This window comes from Lepidochelys olivacea, assembly GCF_965140295.1.
Source record: "Lepidochelys olivacea isolate rLepOli2 genome assembly, chromosome: 2".
In the NCBI taxonomy this organism is placed as follows: Eukaryota; Metazoa; Chordata; order Testudines; family Cheloniidae; genus Lepidochelys; species Lepidochelys olivacea.
In genome coordinates, this window is record NC_140412.1 from 170,314,322 (window position 1) to 170,334,858 (window position 20,537).

Sequence of the window (20,537 nt, forward strand, 5' to 3'; positions counted from 1 at the left end):
GAATAGAAAACTGAGAAACAGGCCTTAGCTGTAATATTTTTCAGCCAGAATAATCAACGGAAAAACAAACATCATGAACCTAGCATATTACACTTTAAATCGGGGGAGGGGGCGCAAATCTCCTTCAGTTGAACATTAACAGTAACTGCTTAATTGCATCTAAATGCTCTACACTACTGCAAATAAAAAAAAATTGTGTAGAGGAGAAAATACTGTTTAACTGTGATGTAGAGGCTTTACAAATCATTTAATTTGCCCTAATGAGATTTGCATTTTGCATGGTACTGTACTTAACCTCCATCAAATGTAACACCTTGAGGGATTTAGGCTTAAACTACTGCACAGCACAATCAGTAGTAGACATTTTCAATGAGAAGTTCCATCCTGTATTAGCATGTTGCAGATTTCTGGAAAGAAAATAAGTTTTCAGGACTATCATAATGGAAAGAAAATAAGCATTAACTGAAGTGTGTAGACTTGTAGAACTATTAGTTTAAGATATTGTAGATGCAGGTGTAACACTGAAAATAGAACAGCCCATGTCAAGGTCATCCTGTAAAGCTCCCTGACGTTTACAGTTTATACGGTTTATTTTGGGGAAGGTTTTGCAGTGATAGTATATTGAACAACTGAACTGAGCAATGAACAGAACACGCAAAATAGCCCACAAAAAAAGTTTTAAAGTAACCTACCTAATCCAAATAGTTGGTCATAGAATTTTAGAGCTGGTGAAAGGTGCCAGATTGGTAGTCTTGGGAATGAAGTCCTTCATCCACTGAAAAAAAAAAAAATTAGTAGCTGAAAGTGCCTCACTTATGAACACACAGATCCGCCTAAATCATATGCAAGTCTGATCAGTTCCTTGGCTACTCTACCTAAATTGTCAGTATAGGGGCTCATTTTAAGGTTGGGTGTCCAGTTCTGTAAAATATATGAACTAGAGAAATCTGTTCAAGACTGAAGTCAGATGAACAAAATCTGAACATCACAAATTTGACTTTGGTCAGGCAGAATTCCACACAGGAAGAGGAATGTATGGGACCTGAAAGTGAATGGTGTCAATGGAGAAGGTTAGACTCTTCAGAATATGTGGGGAGGGTTATAGCATTACTGGCTGAGGGGTATGCCAACAATCATTCTTGCCATGATTTTGAATGATTTATTTTACTGCTGGGGGAAAAAATGTATTTTAATGCCCTGGCAGCCAGGATTTCAGGGTTTATCATACTTGTGCCTGCTTTGCTAAGAGCTGGCTGGCAGCTGAGCTCACTGGAGACATTGCCTTGAATTTTTTTTTTTGAAAGAACATTTAGTTTATGGAGTGAGGAGTTACAGGGGAAAGCAGGATGGTTTTGGATGGCAATCAAGCGGAGGCTTATATGGTGAATGTTACCAACCTGGTCCCCTGGAGAAACTCAACTGGCTGTGGCGTTCGTTAAAATGTAACATACGCCTTCATCTTGGCATGTTTTGGCTATTGATCAGAGCACTGAGTTTCTCCTACTCATTTCCCATGGGAGACATTTCAGGAAGTTGCTCCCACCATGAGTCTGGGATCCACATCAATGCACGAGTGGCAATGCCGTGACAGCATTGAACAGGTTTGGGGTTGGTGGACTGTCTGAGGCCCTATAACACCTAGTAGTCATAACAGATCAGTTTTATGGCACTGATCCTCACTTGATGTAAAAGGAGGTATATCCATTGACCTTCACTGTCACCAGCTGAGGATCTGATCCATTTCTGAGAAACACAGTAAGGTACTGAGCAGTGGCTTACCACATAGAAGTGCTCATTGTGGAGGTTACTCTGTTTGTCTTCTTATCTCTTATTTTGTTTTCTAGGTCTTGTTGCCTTTGTGTTCAGTTTTTAATATCCAGTATCTCTAGCTTTGTTTATAATTCTTGAGATCTGTGTTACATTGTACTGTGTGCACTATGAGACATAGGAGGGGAAAGACCCGAGATTCCTTGAACACCAATGCAAAATATTTTTTACCGTGTTTTTAGTGTCTTGATTTATGACTTTTGACTGTACTCTATTACTATGTGAGATGTATTGAAAACATTAGAGAACTTGTGGTCAATTTTTAGAGCTTTAGAGGAGAGAATTTATCAAACATAACTAGAAAAATTGAACATAAATGCACAATAGTGAATTACGTCCCTGTAAACAACTTGAAGTGATACAAGAAGTTATTCTGACTTGTACGACTGTAAACGGTGCTTCTGGCGGCCATTTGGTGAGGATTTTGATTTAGTTTTGCAGCTTTTCCATTTGCCATCTAGCATTTTTATAGAGACTGAAAAATACTTAGGCCCCAAAAAGATTTAAAACATGCATACTTATTTGTGTGTGTGTGGTTTTTTTTTTTTTTTTTGTTTGGAGAACTTTTCTTCCTTCAAACTGTCCAGTCCTTGAAATTATCTTTTTAACAAACCAGATGCATTGAGAAATTTAATCTAGAATTTCACATACAGACTTTCATTTGCAGTTTGAGTGTTTCTAATACAAAATAAAGTTGTATATTATAAATGTTAGGTATAAAGCACATTATAGGTAGACAACTAACTATGAACATAAGGGATACAAGCAGGCCCGGATTAACCAAAGTGCATTCAGTGCCCTTGCACATGGCTCCCGTCCACTCCAAAAAAACCCGAGTGGCACTGTCACCCCGTGAGCCAGGTCACAAAGCCAGTCACTCAAATTTGGCCTGGCTGCCCCTCTGTCATGTGATTTGGGGTGTGACACTGTATGGAATATGCGTGACCACTTATTGATACCAATATTACAAAATTGCAATGAATCTTGCAAGATATGCCATGTAAGGTTTCAGTGGAAAAGTTATTTGCTAAATATGACCATCATGTGTATATGTATGTATCATCTTTGTATTCCGGTGGCACCTTTAAGACTAACCATGCATCTGAAGAAGTGAGGTTTTTACCCACAAAAGCTTATGCTCGTATAAATATTAGTCTTTCAGGTGCCATCAGACTTCTTGTTGTTTTTGTGGATACAGACTAACACGGCTACCCCCTGATACTTGACATCTTTGTATTGTGAGTTATAAATGTGTGGGGTATTTGTATATCAAACTTGTGCTGTGTTTCTGAGTGACACTCCCCGAACAGATTGGCATCAGTACTATCCAGCCAGCTATACAATGAACCCACTGAAAGAAGCCTGGGGCTACACCTATGAGTCATCAGGACATGCAGGGACATGCCTATGGACAGGGGGCTCCAAGTGCTTTTCCATGTCTATGTGCTGTGAGCTTGTGTTTGGACAAAGGATGTACAAGCCACATGGCAAAGGATATAAAAGGCAGCTGCATCTTCTCCATTTTGTCTTCAGTCCTGCTTCTCAGCTCTGGAGTAACCTCTCTACAAACTGAAGTTTTGAACAAAGGACTGACAGACCCATCCAGGCTTTGGATGTGTTCCAGAGGGACTCTACAAGCCAGCAAACTCACCATGCTGCTAAGAACCTGATATATGGACTCTAAAGTCATACGTATGTATCTGACTGCTTTGACCATTTAACATTCTTCTCCTCTTTTCTTTTTTTTAATAAAACCTTTAGTTTTAGATACTAACGAATTGGCTGGCATCATGGCAGCAAACTAATATTGATCAAGTAATGTAGTCCTTTGGGGATCAGAAGAACATTTTGTATAGTGAGTAGAGTTTTTAAAGAACTCCTCACCTTACTGGACATATTGGCTGATTGGGAGCCAGACAACTGGAATGAAATAAAGGGAGACGTGTGATTTCCCCTCCCTCCCCCCCAAGCTTCTTGGCATTTTCAGTGTGGGCTACCCTAAGCACCTTGGCTCACATGGGTGAACAGAGCTGGGTGGCTGGGATCAGGAGAAGGTGCCCTAATCCTAGTGGGTGGGGGGGCAGGCAGTAGTGAGTGGCCAGGAATGTCCTGTGGGGAGTGGGTGAGGGCTGAGGGAGAGTTGTTGGTGAGCTATGGAGTGCATGGGGAGTGCTGTGGGGTGAGAAGTTGGGGGGTATTGGGGACAGGGATGTTGGGGGCTGTGTCCAGTAGGGCTGAGGTGTTGGGAGCTGTGGTGAGTGGGATGTAGGTCAGAGCTGCTGGGATGTGTGTGTGAGTGTTTTGCAGGATAAGTGGGGGCTGGTGGAGTGTTGGGGTGTGTGGGGGGGTGGGGAGGAGGAGTATTGGGGTATGGTGCTTAAAGAAGTGGGGGCCTCAATTTCCACAGTACACAGGTCCCCAAAATTATTTAATCTGGATACAGGTTCAGTATTGCCTGATGACGTCCTTTTTTAGTGTGCTGAATCAGCATTATTGGATGGATTTCATCACATCTGGGTTAATTATACAGTACTGCATAGCTTGTGCTCCATAATAGCATGCTGGTGCCAGTTTGACGTAATGCAATGGTTGTGGCTCACTGAAATGAAAGGAACACATCCCCTGTCTAATTAAAATACATGCTGCTGTTCAGATAGCAAAGATTTTTATTTTAGGCAGCATTTAGACAGCCAGTTGTTTGCTGACCAGATTGTCTACTTCCTGAATTATTGTTAATATGAATTCCTGATGTGTTACTGTTAGCAAGATAGCTATTACTCAAGGTATTCTGTAGGAGAATTTTTCAGTGTAATGAATGAAAACTACTGCTGTTACTGTTAAATCAACAGTGGTAGGGGGATGAACTAGGAAATCAGAAGTCTTGCTTATTTCTAATTTCCATAAGCTGAAGACAAAACTCAGCAGAACCTTGAGTTTCATGTGGTTTAGGTTGACATAAAGATATAACCCCCCCTGCAGTACTCGCAGCTTGAGTGAAACACTATCCAGTTTGAGAACCTGATGGAACTTAAATCTGAGGTTTAGGTTTATATAACTAGAAATGACTGAATAGTGTAAAAACCTATTGATGAACAATTTGCCAAATTGGAAACTGAGTTTGTACTTCTGCCCGTTCATGTCTGTATTTGTTTGCTTTGCATGACTAGAGGTTTTTGTATACAAACATTGCCAGAAAGTGAATTTTGGGCCCATCACTGGGATTTAAGCAATAAACTTCATTTAACAATAAAACCAAATAATTTCAAATGGAAGTAGTAGTAGTAGATCATGAAAGTCACCACATATAATCAAGCGATGGAAACAATGCCAGGTCTCAAATCTTGAACAATGAGTTTTGAATATCAAACAACTGTCTGAATACTCACTTCTCAAATGTTTGCGAGCAATCCTCATGTATATATTTGCAAAAATAATTGATCATGCAATTTCAAACAGTGAGAAATGAGTAAAAATTATGATGTGGTGATTTGTGTGCATATGTGGGAAATGTCGGTATGTATTTAAAAACTCTTCCCCCACTCCCTATACCTCTACCATGTGCGCAAAACCAATGATAGGTGCACAAAAGCTTCTCTGACACTTACCTGGGCTGGAAGATTTGGCTTCACGCTGTTTGGGTTTAGTAGATGAGGTAGCAATAAACTGAACAATTACAAAAAAATTCTGTGGATTGTTGTTGAAAAGTTTTGCAGCAGAATGTTGTTTTAAGGAGCTATTTGAATGAAGAGAAGATGGCTGTCTGATATGTGTGAGAGAGCAGACTGTTTCATACAAAGCAGAATGGAAGAGAGCTTGAAGTGGGAGAACGGTCTGTAGAGTGTGTTGACATTTGGTGGGAGTCTGTGGCAGAATGCAGGGTCTGAGAGGAGGATCAGAAATGAGAGAAGAGTTTCTGGGTGACATCACGTCCTAAGTTATATTACAATAGTGCTTTTACCTGAAAGTTAACACTTGAAACCACTTCATGCTACAGTTTTATGTTGATAATTTTCAATATGAGTCATTAAATTTTTAAAACTATTCTGTCCTCACCTTGTTAGCATCAAGATATAGACTTCTGTTATGGAACAACACCTTAAGCACCTTTCAGTCTCTGGTTAATTTAATTGTTTTCCTCTTTCCTTTTCAATTTACAGTCATCCCATCACTGAATCATCTTTCATTTCTGAACAGAACATAAACTGCTGGTCTTAATCTATAATGCACTGAGACCTGGCTCCTTCAGACACCCTTAAACTCCATAACTCTGTAAGAGAGCTTTGCTCTACAGGGACAAAGCAGCTGCAGAAACTGAAGTCTATACTATCAAACATTCAAAGAAGAGTGTTCTTGGTGGCAGAACTCTGTCTAGAGCTGGTTGAAAATCGGAAAATTTTTCTTGTTTGTGTTCAATCATGACTTTGATGAAATGTTTCATTAGATATTTGGAAGACCTTCTACCAGTTCTGACTAACTCTGCCTCTTGAATGCCTTGCCAGAAGAGATCTAGTGGAATGCAAGTATGACTGGTTAGATCCAGGTGTAGGACAACCTTTTTAAGGGAACCTTTTACTCAGGAATGACACCCATAAACAACACCACACATGACCAAAAAGCAAACTTCTTCCTTACCCTACTCCATGAGCCTTTGTTTAGGAGAAATGGAGAGAAACGACACCATTTTTATTATGGATAGATCTTTGAAACTGTATCCTGTTAATGCTTCCATTACTGTAGATTTAGGTCCTAATCGTGCAAACACTTATGCATAAATTTAACTATAAGCAGGAGAGTAGTATTGTAATTGTATCCCATTGTATTTATATGTTTAAAGTTAAGCACATGCATAAGGTTTTAGAAGACCAGGAACTTAGCTCTTTGATTACTGAATAAGATGTAATGCTTTTCATAGTATATTTAAGAATATACCCATTGCTTTGTTCTCCTGGGTAAATATATTCTCTGTGTATACATATGCATACCTAACAATAGAAGATATATAAAAATTTGTATATTTGATATTTTCTACACCAATCAATATTTTCTTTCAAAAAGTCTAGCAGGATTCAAGAGTGCATACCTTTTTTTTTATACCCACTAAACTATTGTTTTTCAGAATCACAATTCTTCAATATGTTTGAAAACAAGTTCTCCATTAGAGTTGTACCCACTTATAGCACTAACTGTAATTACTGTATTGGAGATGTTCTCTACACTTCTCCCTTTTCTCTCCCCACATCCCTGGCCCACTTTCTCTCCCTATTCCACATGGACCAACTGCAAGTAAAGATAGCATATTGAGTAGAACCTTCATATACAACTAGTTCCATTGAAATCAATGGGACACATGGCACAGCAAGTCCTTGATCCTACAAAGACTCAGGGCTTATCTACACTTGAAACTCTATAGTAGCAAAGGTAATCTACCTCCCTGAGGTCACCCTAGCGCTGTCTACACTGGGTATTAGGTTGGCTTGACAACACTGCTCAGGGGTGTGGATTTTTCACACTCCTGCGTTACATAGGTGGATCAACCTAACTTTTTAGTGTAGACTTGGCCTTATTCCTATGCTAAACTTTATTTATTGTGAGTAAGCTCATGAAGTCAACGGAACTACTCGGTGTGTAAAATTAAGCATGCACATAAGTCTTTGCAGCATCAGGGCCAGAGATACTCTGCATGAGTAAGGATGGCAGAAACTGTCCATTTATATTTTGAAAACTCATTACTTCAATGAGACTTTTGATATAGACATTGAAATAAAAAGTAAACTGAGCAAAGAATTCAATTTGTATACAGTACTAAAAATGTAATGTATGAATGTCTATTTAATATTCAAAATTATATATATATATATATATATATATATATATGAAAAGTACAATTATGGTACTTTACAAAAAGAGCAATAGTACAGTTAATATCCAAAAGGTTTAATGAAATTCAGGAAGAATAAAATTTAAAAGTGATTAGGATGATATAAAGTGTCCAAATTACCTCATCACTAATCCTTTCTGACTAGAGGGAAACCAGAAATGACAGTGCAATTGAAATTAAAAACTTGCATTGTTTTTGTTCTATGACCATAGAGAGTTTAGCTGGAAAAAGAATTGATGTCCTTATACCCAGAGACAAATTTTCCGACTGCAAAGGCAAAAGTTTTCTTTTGCATACCTGTGTAGATTTTTACAAAATCAGGGAATGTTAATTCTTTTCATATGGTAAACGTCAACATTTTAATTCTGACCACATTGTTGCTAGATTTTTCTATTCATATGCTGTATTGTATTAAGCAATAAATTAATAATTTTTTCTCCAATTTATTCCTTGGCTAGTCTATTGAGAATATTCTTGGTCAGGAACTTAATATGCAAAATCCTTTTCAGAATTACAGTTACAGTATGCATCATGCATGTGTAGAGTACTTACAGTATAAAGCCTTGACTGTGCAAACGTTTACAAAAGTGACCCTTTAAACACAATAATCCCATTGATTTGAATGGAACTACTCACATACTCATGCATTTAATGGTAAGTATTTGCTGAATCAGGGCCTACATACATACAGTTTAAGCCCTGATTCTGCAATAAGCTCTGTGTGCATCTTTGTGCCTTTATAGTGTAAACTTAAGGAGACGTGTGTGCACGCACACATATGCTATAAGGGATTTTAGAGAAATTAAACTAAAATTAGAATAGATTGGGGGGGGGGTGTTCAAAGAAATCAGTGGTGATTCTAAATATACAGTACTGATGGGTTTTGAAAACGACTATCAGTTTATCATTTTGTGTGCATTCATCTTTTGTTGTTCAAGCCCGCTTTGTAAATAGAATAAATCAGACTACAGAATTAAAAGAGCTGTTTGAAACAATATTGATGCTTTAAAAAAACCTTAGGAGGAAAATGTATAAAACTTTCTGGTATGTCAGATGGTAAAGGAAATGCCAATTTCACAGAATTTACATCTTTATTTAGCTGTTGAATTTATCAACACTGCCAAGGTCCAGCTATACAATAACAAAACACTTCAGCATCTGCAACTTCTTAAAACCCTGTTAAACAGATGTAATTCCTGGCATAACTAACCTCTTGCCAGCACTTTTTGTTACATTCCACCAAGACCAAACAGGAAATATATTTCCTTCAGTCTAAGAGTTTCAGAAAAAATGAGCTTCTCTGTGTACCATGAAACACAAGGAGACCTTCATTGCTTCATAACTATCAATTAGCAAGCCAATGGTGAGAGGAAATGGGCAGCACTCTTAGTTTCTCAATGAAGTGAGTAAATTTATTTATGCAGATTCCTATTTTTCTTCTTTGGTTTGCATATTTAACACTATTTTTATCCCACAGGTGCTTTGGGCACATGATCATTGTAACGGTTTCCTGTTCCCTGGTGCCCTTACTATTATTATTCAGAAGAAATCTTTCTCTTGTTTGCTATCCTGGGTCTAAAGCTATTTTTCAAGTCCATACCTTACCACTTTCCCATTCAAAAAGCTTTATGTACTCATATTCAGGTAATACACCTCTATCCTGATATAACGCTGTCCTCGGGAGCCAAAAAATCTTACCATGTTATAGGTGAAACTGCGGTATATCGAACTTGTTTTGATCCACAGGAGCATGCAGCCCCACCCTCCGGAGCGCTGCTTTACCGCGTTATATCCAAATTCATGTTATATCAGGTCACGTTATATCAGGGTAGAGGTGTACCAAAATATCTATATTGCATCTATACATTTTCAAAAGTTACTATGGGCCATATTTTTAAAGGTATTTAAACACCTAAAAATGCAGATATGTACCAGGCCTAGGTATCTAACTCGCGATGAAAGCAGTGGAAGTTAAGGAGCTAGTGCTCTTTGAAAATCCCTAAACCTTTTAAAATCTGACTGTAAGTGACTTAGGAGTACAGCAAGTCCCACCAACTGAATTTTGTGCTTTTGAGTCGCTTATGTGCTTTTGAAAATCTTGACCAATAGCTAGAGGGCGAGTTTTTGAAAAAGTGTCTAAAGAGTTTTGGGTGCCTCCATTTTAGGATGCTCCAATTTGAACCAGTTTAAAGGGGACTGATTTAAGAGGATAAGTGCTCAGCACTTCATATAAATAAAGCCTCTTTGGGTACACTTACATAGCCTATGGCAGTGAGCCTCCGAGTTCAGGGTGACAGCGGGCTCACGCTACCACCCTAAAAATAGCTGTGTAGATATTGTGGGTCAGGCCTTGTCTACACTACGGTGGTAGGTTGCCTTAAGTGAATAATGTAGCTGAAGTCGACATAGCTTAGATCGACTTACTGAGGTGTCTACACTGCGCTGCATTGGCGGGAGATGCTCTCCCATCAACTTACCTTATTCTTCTCATTCCAGTGGAGTACCAGAGTCGACCAGAGAGCGCTCCGCAGTTGATTTAGCTGGTCTAGTGAAGACCTGCTAAATTAACCCCCTCTGCATTGATCACAGCAGCGTCGATCCCCGATAATTGTAGACATGGCTTCAGGCTCTGAAGCCTATGGAAGGAGGTGGGCTTCAAAGCGCGATCTCCAGCCTGATCTGAAACTGAAAAGCACTATCTACACTGCTATTTTTAGCACAGTAGCACAAGCTCTGCAAGTTTAGTCTGTCAGCCTGGGCTTGGAGACTTGCTGCCATTGGTCACTGCTTGGTCTCTAGACATCCCTTTCATGTATCTTAAGTTAGGCACCCAAAATCACTGACCATTTTTGGAAATCTTGTGCATTGTTGTACATTTTCATTAGATATAGATATACATAAACTGATTTGGAAAAATTAAGAACCAACTTGAATCTTCACAAAAACATGAAATTGAACGCAAACTTTTTTTAGGAAGTTCATTATAGGGTTATTTTTTTTTTATTTAATTTCTTCTTGTGGCTCTTTCTTTCCTTCCTGGTTTCGACCAGGACTGGAAGCAAATATACTTAAATACCTTAAGAAATATTCGTGTTCTATGTTTGGCTTAGAGAAACCACAGAGTATTGGAAATCCCTTGAGAAAACCAGTTCTTATGAAACTTCCAGCCATGATTCCAGACCTCTCTAGAAGCCCTTGACAATATAACACAATTGACACCAAAGCATAACTAAATTACAACAGCAGATTGCAGTGTAACCAGCCACTTGAAAACCAGGCATGTCAAATTTTACATCCTCTTTCCAGAAAACTCCTACCTTTTTATAATTCCTCTCCAAACCCCATATTTCAAACACCTGTGGTAAAAGATGAGTCTACGTAAGAATGGCCATACTGAGTAAGACCAATGGTCCATCTAGCCCAGTGTCCAGTCTTCTTACAATGGTTGGTGCCAAATGCTTCAGAGGGAGTGAACAGAACAGGGCAAGTATCAAGTGATCCATGTCTTGTTGTCCAGTCCCAGCTACTAGCAGGCAGAGCGACACCCAGGGCATGGGGTTGTGTCCCTGACCATCTTGGCTTATAGCCATTGATGGACCTACCTTCATGAATTTATTTAATTCATTTTTTTAAACCAGTTAACTTCTGCTGCCAACAAGTTCCACAGGCTGACAGTACTTTGTGCGAAGAAGTACTTCCTTATGTTTTTGTTAAACCTGCTGCTGATAATTTAAGTGGGTGACCCCAGTTCATGTCTTATGTGAAGGGGTAAAGAACACATCCTTAATTACTTTCTCTACACCATCCATGACTTTCTAGACCTCCATCACATCCCCCCGACCCCAGTTATCTCTTCTGTAAAATGAACAGTTACAATCTTTTTAATTTCTCCTCATATGGAAGCTGTTCCATACGGCTAATTTTGTTGCCCTTCTCTGGACTTTGTCCAATTCTGATATATTTTTGGGATATAGAAGTATTACATACATATACCCAAATTCAAATCTAATTTACTCAGGTGTAAATTGGAGGTAAATAATCTGAAGTAAATGGAGACCCTGGATTTAAATTGGTGTTGCTGAAACTTCTTGTTGTGCTTAGTTTAAGATTCCTTTTAAAACTGGTGTGCATGCATTTTCCTGGCAGTAAATTAGCCACGTAAATTGTGTGTGTTTATCATCACGCACTCTACTCTGTATGTACGGGGCCAGATTGTGACCTTGTTTTTGTGTGCTACCAGAATTGAGGACTGGGAGAAAAGCAGCCTCCAAGGGGCTGTTGTGCTCTCCCTTCCCTATACAAGTGGGCATAATGGGGTAGACAGTGGGCAGAGGAACCACTAGGGAAAGTATGTTGCCCCAGTATAGACTTGACTCTGGATATTCTCCCCTGCTCCAAGGTGGGGGGGGGAAGGGGGCAAATTATAGATGGTGACTATCAGAGTCACAATCTGACTTTAGATCAGCTTCAGAAGTAGCGCAACAACATGCGGCCCCTCGCTCGTGGCTGGGGCATGAATGGGTTGCAGCTATGTGTGTGCGTGCATGTCAGAGGCCAAGAACAACCAGAAAGCAGGCAGGCAGTGAGAAGCAGTCATGTGCTAGGATCTGAGGAAGCAAAGAGAGCTCATTGGGACACAGAACTGACTGGAAGGGTGGACTTGGATATTATGAGCCAGGAAATTGTCTGCTGTTTGTTCCTACTGTGTTCAGGGAAACAGGACATAATGTACCTTCTTTGTAACTACACAGGATTGTTCCAAAGAATATACCTGTCTCACTTAATGAATTTCTCCTTCAAAGGGAAACAATCCAGCAAGCCCCTGAATATGGAGTTAAGGCACCTGGGCCAAGAGACAAAACATACTGCTTATTGCTAATGTGTCTAACATCTCAATTAGATATAGCATGCTTAAATTGCTAGTTTAAACTAGGGCTGTTGATTAATCACAAATAACTGTCATGATTAACTCAAAAAATTAATCCATGGTTTTAATCGCACTGTTAAACAATAGAATACCAATTGAAATGTATTAAATATTTTGGATATTTTTCTACATTTTCAAATATATTGATTTCAATTACAACACAAAATGCAAAGCATACAGTGCTCACTTTATATTATTTTTATTACAAATATTTGCACTGTAAAAATGATAAACAAAAGAAATAGTATTTTCAATTTACCTCATACAAGTACTGTAGTGCAATCTCTTAATTATGAAAGTGAAACTTACAAATGTAGATTTTTTTATTACATAACTGCACTCAAAAACAAAACAATGTAAAATTTTAGAGCCTACAAGTCCACTCAGTCCTCTTTCTTGTTCAGCCAATTGCTCAGAAAAACAAGTTTGTTTACATTTATGGGGGAGAATGCTGCCTGCTTATTATATACAATGTCACCTGAAAGTGAGAACACGCATTCGCATGGCACTTTTGTAGCTGGCATTGAAAGATATTTATGTGCCAGATATGCTAAAAATTCATATGCCCCTTCATGCTTCGGCCACCATTCCAGAGGACATGCTGATGATGCTCATTTAAAAAAAAAAAAAAGTGTTAATTAAATTTGACTGACCTCCTTGGGGGAGAATTCCATGTCTCCTGCTCTGTTTTACCTGTTTTACCTCCATATATTTCATATTATAACAGTCTCGGATGCTGACCCAGCACATGTTCGTTTTAAGAACACTTTCACTGCAGATTTGCCAAAACACAAAGAAGATACCAATGTGAGATTTCTAAAGATAACTACAGCACAGGACCCAATGTTTAAGAATCAGAAGTGCTTTCCAAAATCTGAGAGGGAGGAGGTGTGGAGCATGTTTTCAGAAGAGTTAAAAGAACAACACTCTGATATAGAAACTTCAGAACCTGAACCACCAAAAAAGAAAATCAACCTTCTGCTGGCGGCATCTGACCCAGATAATGAAAATGAACATGTGTCGGTCCACACCACTTTGGATCGTTATCGAGCAGAACCCTTCATTGGCTTGGACATCTGTCCTCTGGAATGGTGGTTGAAGCATGAAGGGACATATGAATCTTAAGTGCATCTGGCACGTAAAAATATTGTGACGCCAGCTACAACAGTGGCATGCGAATGCCTGTTCTTACTTTCAGGTGAAATTGTAAACAAGAAGCGGGCAGCATTATCTCCTGCAAATGTAAACAAACTTGTTTGTCTAAGCAATTGGCTGAACAAGACATAGAACTGACTGGACTTGTAGACTCTAAAGCAGTGGTTCTCAAACTTGTTCTGCCGCTTGTGCAGGGAAAGCCCCTGGCGGGCCGGGCTGGTTTGTTTGCCTGCTGCATCCGCAGGTTCAGCTGATCGCGGCTCCCAGTGGCCGCGGTTCGCTGCTCCAGGCCAATGGGAGCCGCTGGAAGCGGTGGCCAGTATGTCCCTCAGCCCGCGCTGCTTCCAGCAGCTCCCATTGGCCTGCAGCTGTGAACCGCGGCCACTGGGAGCTGCGATCGGACGAATCTGTGGACGCGGCAGGTAAACAAACAGGCCCGGCCCACCGGGGCTTTACCTACACAAGCGGTGGAACAAGTTTGGGAACCACTGATCTGAAGTTTTACACTGTTTTATTTTTGAGTAGTTTTTTGGTACGTAATTCTACATTTCTAAGTTCAACTTTCATGATAAAAATACTGCTCTACAGTACTTGTATTAGGTGAATTGAAAAATACTACTTTGTTTATCATTTTTACAATGCAAATATTTATAATAAAAATAATATAAAGTGAGCACTGTATGCTTTGTATTATGTGTCATAATTGAAATCTATATATTTGAAAATGTAGAAAATATCCAGAAATATTTAAATAGAATATCATTTATTATTGTTTAACAGTGTGATTAATTGCCTTTAATTTTTTTAATCGCTGGACAGCCCTACTTTAAACTGTTTGTGTAGTTATGCTTTGTGCTGTTTATACAGGGATGACTTCATTCAGCATTCACACACCATCCAATGGGGTGATATATTTTGGCTGCTTATTTTTGGTATTTAAGGATAAGTTTGTAGAGTATGTTGGGATCTGTTTCTCCTCTAGCTATGTGTATGGACCCATCAGCATCATATGAGAGTTGAATTGGTGTATATTCACCTTAAGATCATTATGCAAGCTGTAAAACACCATGTTGTTGGGAGAAGGATACTGTAGTATTTAAGTTACGGCAGCAAAGTTGTTATAAGGGTGTGCTTAATTATCTCATTGAGCACATTGGCTAGACCAGGACTAGAGGATATGCATGAATTCCTGGCACAACTGAACACAATGGCAAAACTCCTATTGACTTCAGTGGGGCCAGAAATTCACCCCATAAATCTGTTAAGGGGAAAATACATAAGAAATATTTGAGGAAAAATTATTTTACAGAAGCAGAATGAACTTCCTGCTGAAGTGGTGGAATCAATATGTATTTGTTTGAACAAAAATTGGATGACTACATGGAATGTTATTAGTCAATATTGTGCTTGGGAGTAGCTGACCACCTTTTCTGGAGCTCAGGAGGCACTTTTTCCCACTTGCCATGTTTTATTCCCAATATTGACTATGGTTTTCGGCATGGGAAACTTTGTTCTCCTCTGGCACAAAAAAATATTTAAAAGTTGAAAGGATTTTTAAAAAAGTATCTAAAACATTAAAACCTTTCATCATTTACAATAATATTAACACATTATATAAAATCAGCAATGGCATCAATCCACGCCGAGGTCTATTTTGGGTTCCAAACTGCTATGTAACTAATTACAGTCCAGCTAGAGCGAGATGCTAACGAGGCTGTTGTAGGCGTGGGTTGCTGCGGACAATGCCATGGGTTATTTTTATATCCAAGGCCACGAGTTGTGTGGTATACTAGTGCTTACATGGTACCTAAAGACCAAAAAAGGTAAGAGACCAATATTTACTAGATGAATTCTATATTCCAGAGGGTTCTATGAATAATTTCTTAAATATAAAAGCTCCCTATACTCATGACAAAAGACTCCTGGGAGAAATTTTCATATACAATTCGAGTTTTTCAATTGTGTTTTTAATATTAAATGTTAATTTGATATAACTTCAGTTAGAAAAATTCTAAAATTAAATCCTGGGGTCAGTTGATTTTGTATATAAATTGCTGACCCCCTCCCTGTCTACTTTTCCTCAGGATATGCAATATGCTGCTGGCAAAAGAATGATTTCCACCATAAGAATGATATGGTCTTCAACTCCCCACCCCCAATCTTTCTCCCCCCCAAAAATTACCCTATCACAAAATAGCCTAAAGAAGCAAAAAATTAAATTATCTAAAGTATCAAAGCCCAACCCCCTACCACAAATAAAGGTTTTATTCTGAAAAGGGAGAAGTGCCAGAGACTCCATGAAGTCTCCACAAAGAAACTTTGCTATTGCTACTGATTGTACATGGAAGGAACTCAGATACTATTGTGATGGATGGCAGGATAAAAACTACAGATAGATTCCACAGATGTCCACCATTCTTTGTATTAATCCAGAGACCAGATAAAGAAGCCAAAAGCTATGCTTTCCTCTACCATCTTGCTCCTTTTTGTGGGTCTTGGTTTCTCATTTTGGTGTCTCTTTTATTAATTAGAGCCATAGATGCCGACTCTGGGGGGGAAAAATAGTTGGTGCTCAGCACCCACCATCAGCTCCACCAATCAGTTCCGCCCCCTCCCCCACAGTGCATCTTGCCCACTGGTGGGCCCCACTAATCAGCTCCTCCCCACTCCCGCCAGTGGTCAGCTGCATGCAGGAGGCACTGGGGGAAAGAGGGAGGGACTCAGGGGAGGGGGAAGAATGGGGTGGGAAGAGGTGGAGAGGGGGTGGGAAGAGTTAGAATGAGGGATTGGGGGGAAGGGGTGGAGTGGGGACAGGGCCTGGGGCAGATTGGGGGTTGAGCACCCTCCAGCAAATCACAACATCAGTGTCTGTGATTAGAGCAAATAAAACGGTATTTGTGGAGGGGCACCAGTACAGGGATTTACATAGTTGCTTAGGATTGTTGCGGAGTGGGGGGTGGAGAATAAAAAAGCAAAATACATGAGCAATGATTGAGCTCTCTGTAGCTGTTCCACAGTAATAAATTTAACATCGTCCTGGGTGCTGACATGTCTTTGGAACTCAACAGCTCCTTAAATAGCTGTATGAAATTCTATTTGAAGACCTTTTTTATACCAAAATATTTTTGGGTATTTCAGCTTCGCATACTTCACCCAAATTGTGTCAATTTCCTAAAATGATACAAAATTCTCAGGGCAAAATCCACCTCTTGTTTTATGATCCAAGTTAATTCTTCCCATTCCTCATTTAATTCCTCACTCTTTACTAAAAGTGCTAAAACACAGCTCTGCTTAGCCCATCTGACCTGTTGAGGCCATGTGCTATCCTTGCTATTTGCTCAACTCTCATTGACCTCAGTGAGATACATGTACAATAGCCCTACATTCGTAATTCCAATGTTTGTTGTGGTGGTGTTAGATGATTACCCTGTTCAATGATTTCACTTTGAAGAAATCAAGAAGTATAAAGTTCTGATTGGGAATTTTTCAACCAACAATTTTTTCCACCAAAAAACAAAAACAATTTGTTGAAAATGAAACTGTTCAAGAGACAGGCAGTTTCAACAACTCTCCTGCCTCCAAAAATTTTTGAAAAATTTTGCAATTTGTTGACAAACCCTGTTTTGACACAGGTTCAGTTTTTCAAGTCTAAACCTTTAAACTTTTTTTTTTTGGTAAATTTAGACTAAAAAAAGGCAAAATTGAAATGAAACCTCTGGGAATTATTTAAATGAAATGTTTCGATTGATCCAAATTTAAAAAAAAACAGTTCAGAAAAATTCTCAATATTTTGAATTTGTCTTAATTTGGGACAGGAAATTTTTACTTTTTGAAATCTCAAATTCACAGAGGATGTGAAAACCACTTCCCACCCATCTCTATATAACTTCCCTTTCCCCCTCAATTCCCTTCCAAAAACACACAAGCAAACAACCCCCAAAGATGTATCTCAACAGGATAATGTTGAAAAACAATGACACAGTTACATAGCCAAGGGGCTAATTTCTGATGCCCGGACTCTGGTTTAATAGTACCCCTCTATGAATATTCCCACTGAAGTCAATGCACTCATTCATGGAGTGAGGTGATACATTGTAGGAGTATCAGAATCCAGCCCACAGAGAATGTTGTTGTACTGACAGTTGCTTCATATATCTCCCCCTCAAATGTCTTTTTTTTTTCCTTCTGGGATTGAGGATTGAGATTTGGTTCTGTTTTGCCTTTTGCTGCCAAAGTTGTGATATCCTTTCTTGCTCTGTTGCAGCAAGAGGACATAGACATTCATGAACCTGGAAACAATGTGAATAAATTGGCATATAGAAGTGAGTGAAAGAACATTCCAGGCTCTGTATTTAGTTCATTTGTCTTCAACCTGCTACTTGCCAGTTTGTTTGTGTTGTTTTGACTCTCTCACTACCAGACACATAAATGTAGTTAAATTACCATAATGTTTATGTATTTTAATTATAGAAGAGCTAAAGTTTAGTGATCTACCCCACATTTTGACAAGCCAGGCTGATGGCAAAACACAGTATAATTTGGAGAGGGACTGTCTCTTGCTATGAGGATGTATAGCACAATGGATATCTTATCTGGGTCCTCTGGGCCCTACTGTGAGACAAATGGACAATAATGCAGAGTACATTTAATTACAGTACTTGACATTTATCAGAAATTAGGTCCGATCAAAACTGTGGGTCAATATATCGCAAAACTATGAAATGTGCAATCTGGTATTTATAAAGCACTTATCAGCCATTAATTACAATGGTTTTACTTTAAAAATCTGTCTTTAGCCTTTTGTTTGAGCCATATTTCAGATGCTGGGTTACTTGATAGTCAGTATTCAGCTGGCAGGTTCACTTTTATAAGGGGTTTGTCAATTGCTGGTGGTGGTGGTGATGTGTCCTGCGCACACAGCAAGTCTAGCCAGTTATTAGGCTAGATGTGATAATGCACACTTTGGTGAAAGTTTAGCCAGGATCCAGTGGCTGCCAGACTGGTTACTGTTTTGGGGAGGGCAGCTTGTGAACAGCCGTGATTTTTTTTTTTTTTTTTTATCATTCAGAGTGTAGCTTGCAGCTGAAATCTTGGAATAGTCTTATATTGAAGATGGCATTTTGTTTTGCAACACTCTTAGAAATCTTACCAGCTACTATTTATTACTTAAAACTGTCTGTGGAAGATCAGAAACCTGGAATGTCAGAAATTCCTGTAAAGGATGGAGTGTTTCCACCAGTAAATCAGTTTCACTGTAATTAACTCATAGTATTTAAAAAATGGATTTATTAGGGGTAGGGCAAAGAATCACAAACCTTTCTGGCTCTGAGTTCTGAAACAGGGCCTCATTGCTGTGGTGAGAGCTCAGAGAAGCCTTCTTATAGATGTCTCAAATGCCCTGAGACAGACTATGTAGAAGATTGTCCTGCCTGCACATATTATTCAATTAATGTTTCCATTTATGGTGCACCAATCCTAGAGTCTTCCAAAGCACACAGTGATCCATGATACAGCCTTTTTGCACTGTGCTTGCATGGTCAGAGCAAAGCCCATTTGGGTCTGAGAGAGTTTAAATATAAATCCATTTACACTTCATCATTTAAAAAGTTGGCAGACAAAAAAAACCCTTAGTTACTGGAGAGACAGGGTACATGAGGCTATATCTCCTATTGGACTGACATCTGTTGGACAGGACAAGTTTTTGAGCTTCCAGGAGCTCTTATTGGTATCTGGAGAAGGTAATTGAAGTGTCCAAGCTAAATACAAAGTGGAACAGATTGTTAAGCATATGGGCATGTGCAAAGCCCTTAGAAGACCACTTCTAATGAAATGAGCAATTAAGGGTTAGCAGGCAGTAGTGTGTGTGACAAATTGCTGTAATGAGCCATAAAACCAGCATCTCTTTTAAGTCCATGGTTTTTGGTGTCCAGCAGGGTTATGAATTTAAATTCCCACATTCTTCTTTTGAAGGTGTTATGCAGGCTTCCTTTGAGGACAAGGCCTGAGAGATCGGATATGGAGTGATGGTTTTCTGAAAAGTGTTCACCCGTGGGTGACTGTGTGTTTTGTCTTTATTCCTATGTGAATTCATTCAAGATGATAGTGATTGACTGTATTCACCCTTACACATAGGTGCCAACTTTTCCCTGCATCAGTGGGTTTTTGCCCTCGGCCCTGCCCTGACTCCACTCCTGCCCCATCCCCCGTTCCAACTCCTTCCCCAATCCCCACCCCAGCCCCGCCTCTTCCCTGAGTGCGCTGTGTTCCCCCTCCTCTCTCTCCCTCCCAGCACTTGCCGCCGCGAAACAGCTGTTTTGCGGTGGCAGGCGCTGGGAGCTAAGGGGAGAAGCAGGGATGTTGTGCGCTCAGGGGAGGAGGCGGAGGTGAGCCGGGGTGGGGGAGTGGGGAGCACCCACCAATTTTTCCCCGTGGGTGCTCCAGCCCCGGAGCACCCACGGAGTCGGCACCTATGCCCTTACATAGTTGCTGGGGCATTTGATGCATTGTATGAGGTACTTACATGTCATAGGCATGTGTAGGACCCATGGATCTTGGAAGGTGTGTCATGGGGGTGGGTGTTAATCATCATAGCAGTGGAGATATGTCTGCAAGGTTTGTGTATTGTTGTTCTGGCAGGATCTGGTGCTGCTGTGAGTTTGTGTGTCTTGGTTTATGGGGAGCTATGTTCTGATGATAAGCTTGGTGAGGTTGGGGGTTTGTTTGAAGGCCAGAAGAGGAGGTTCAGGAAGG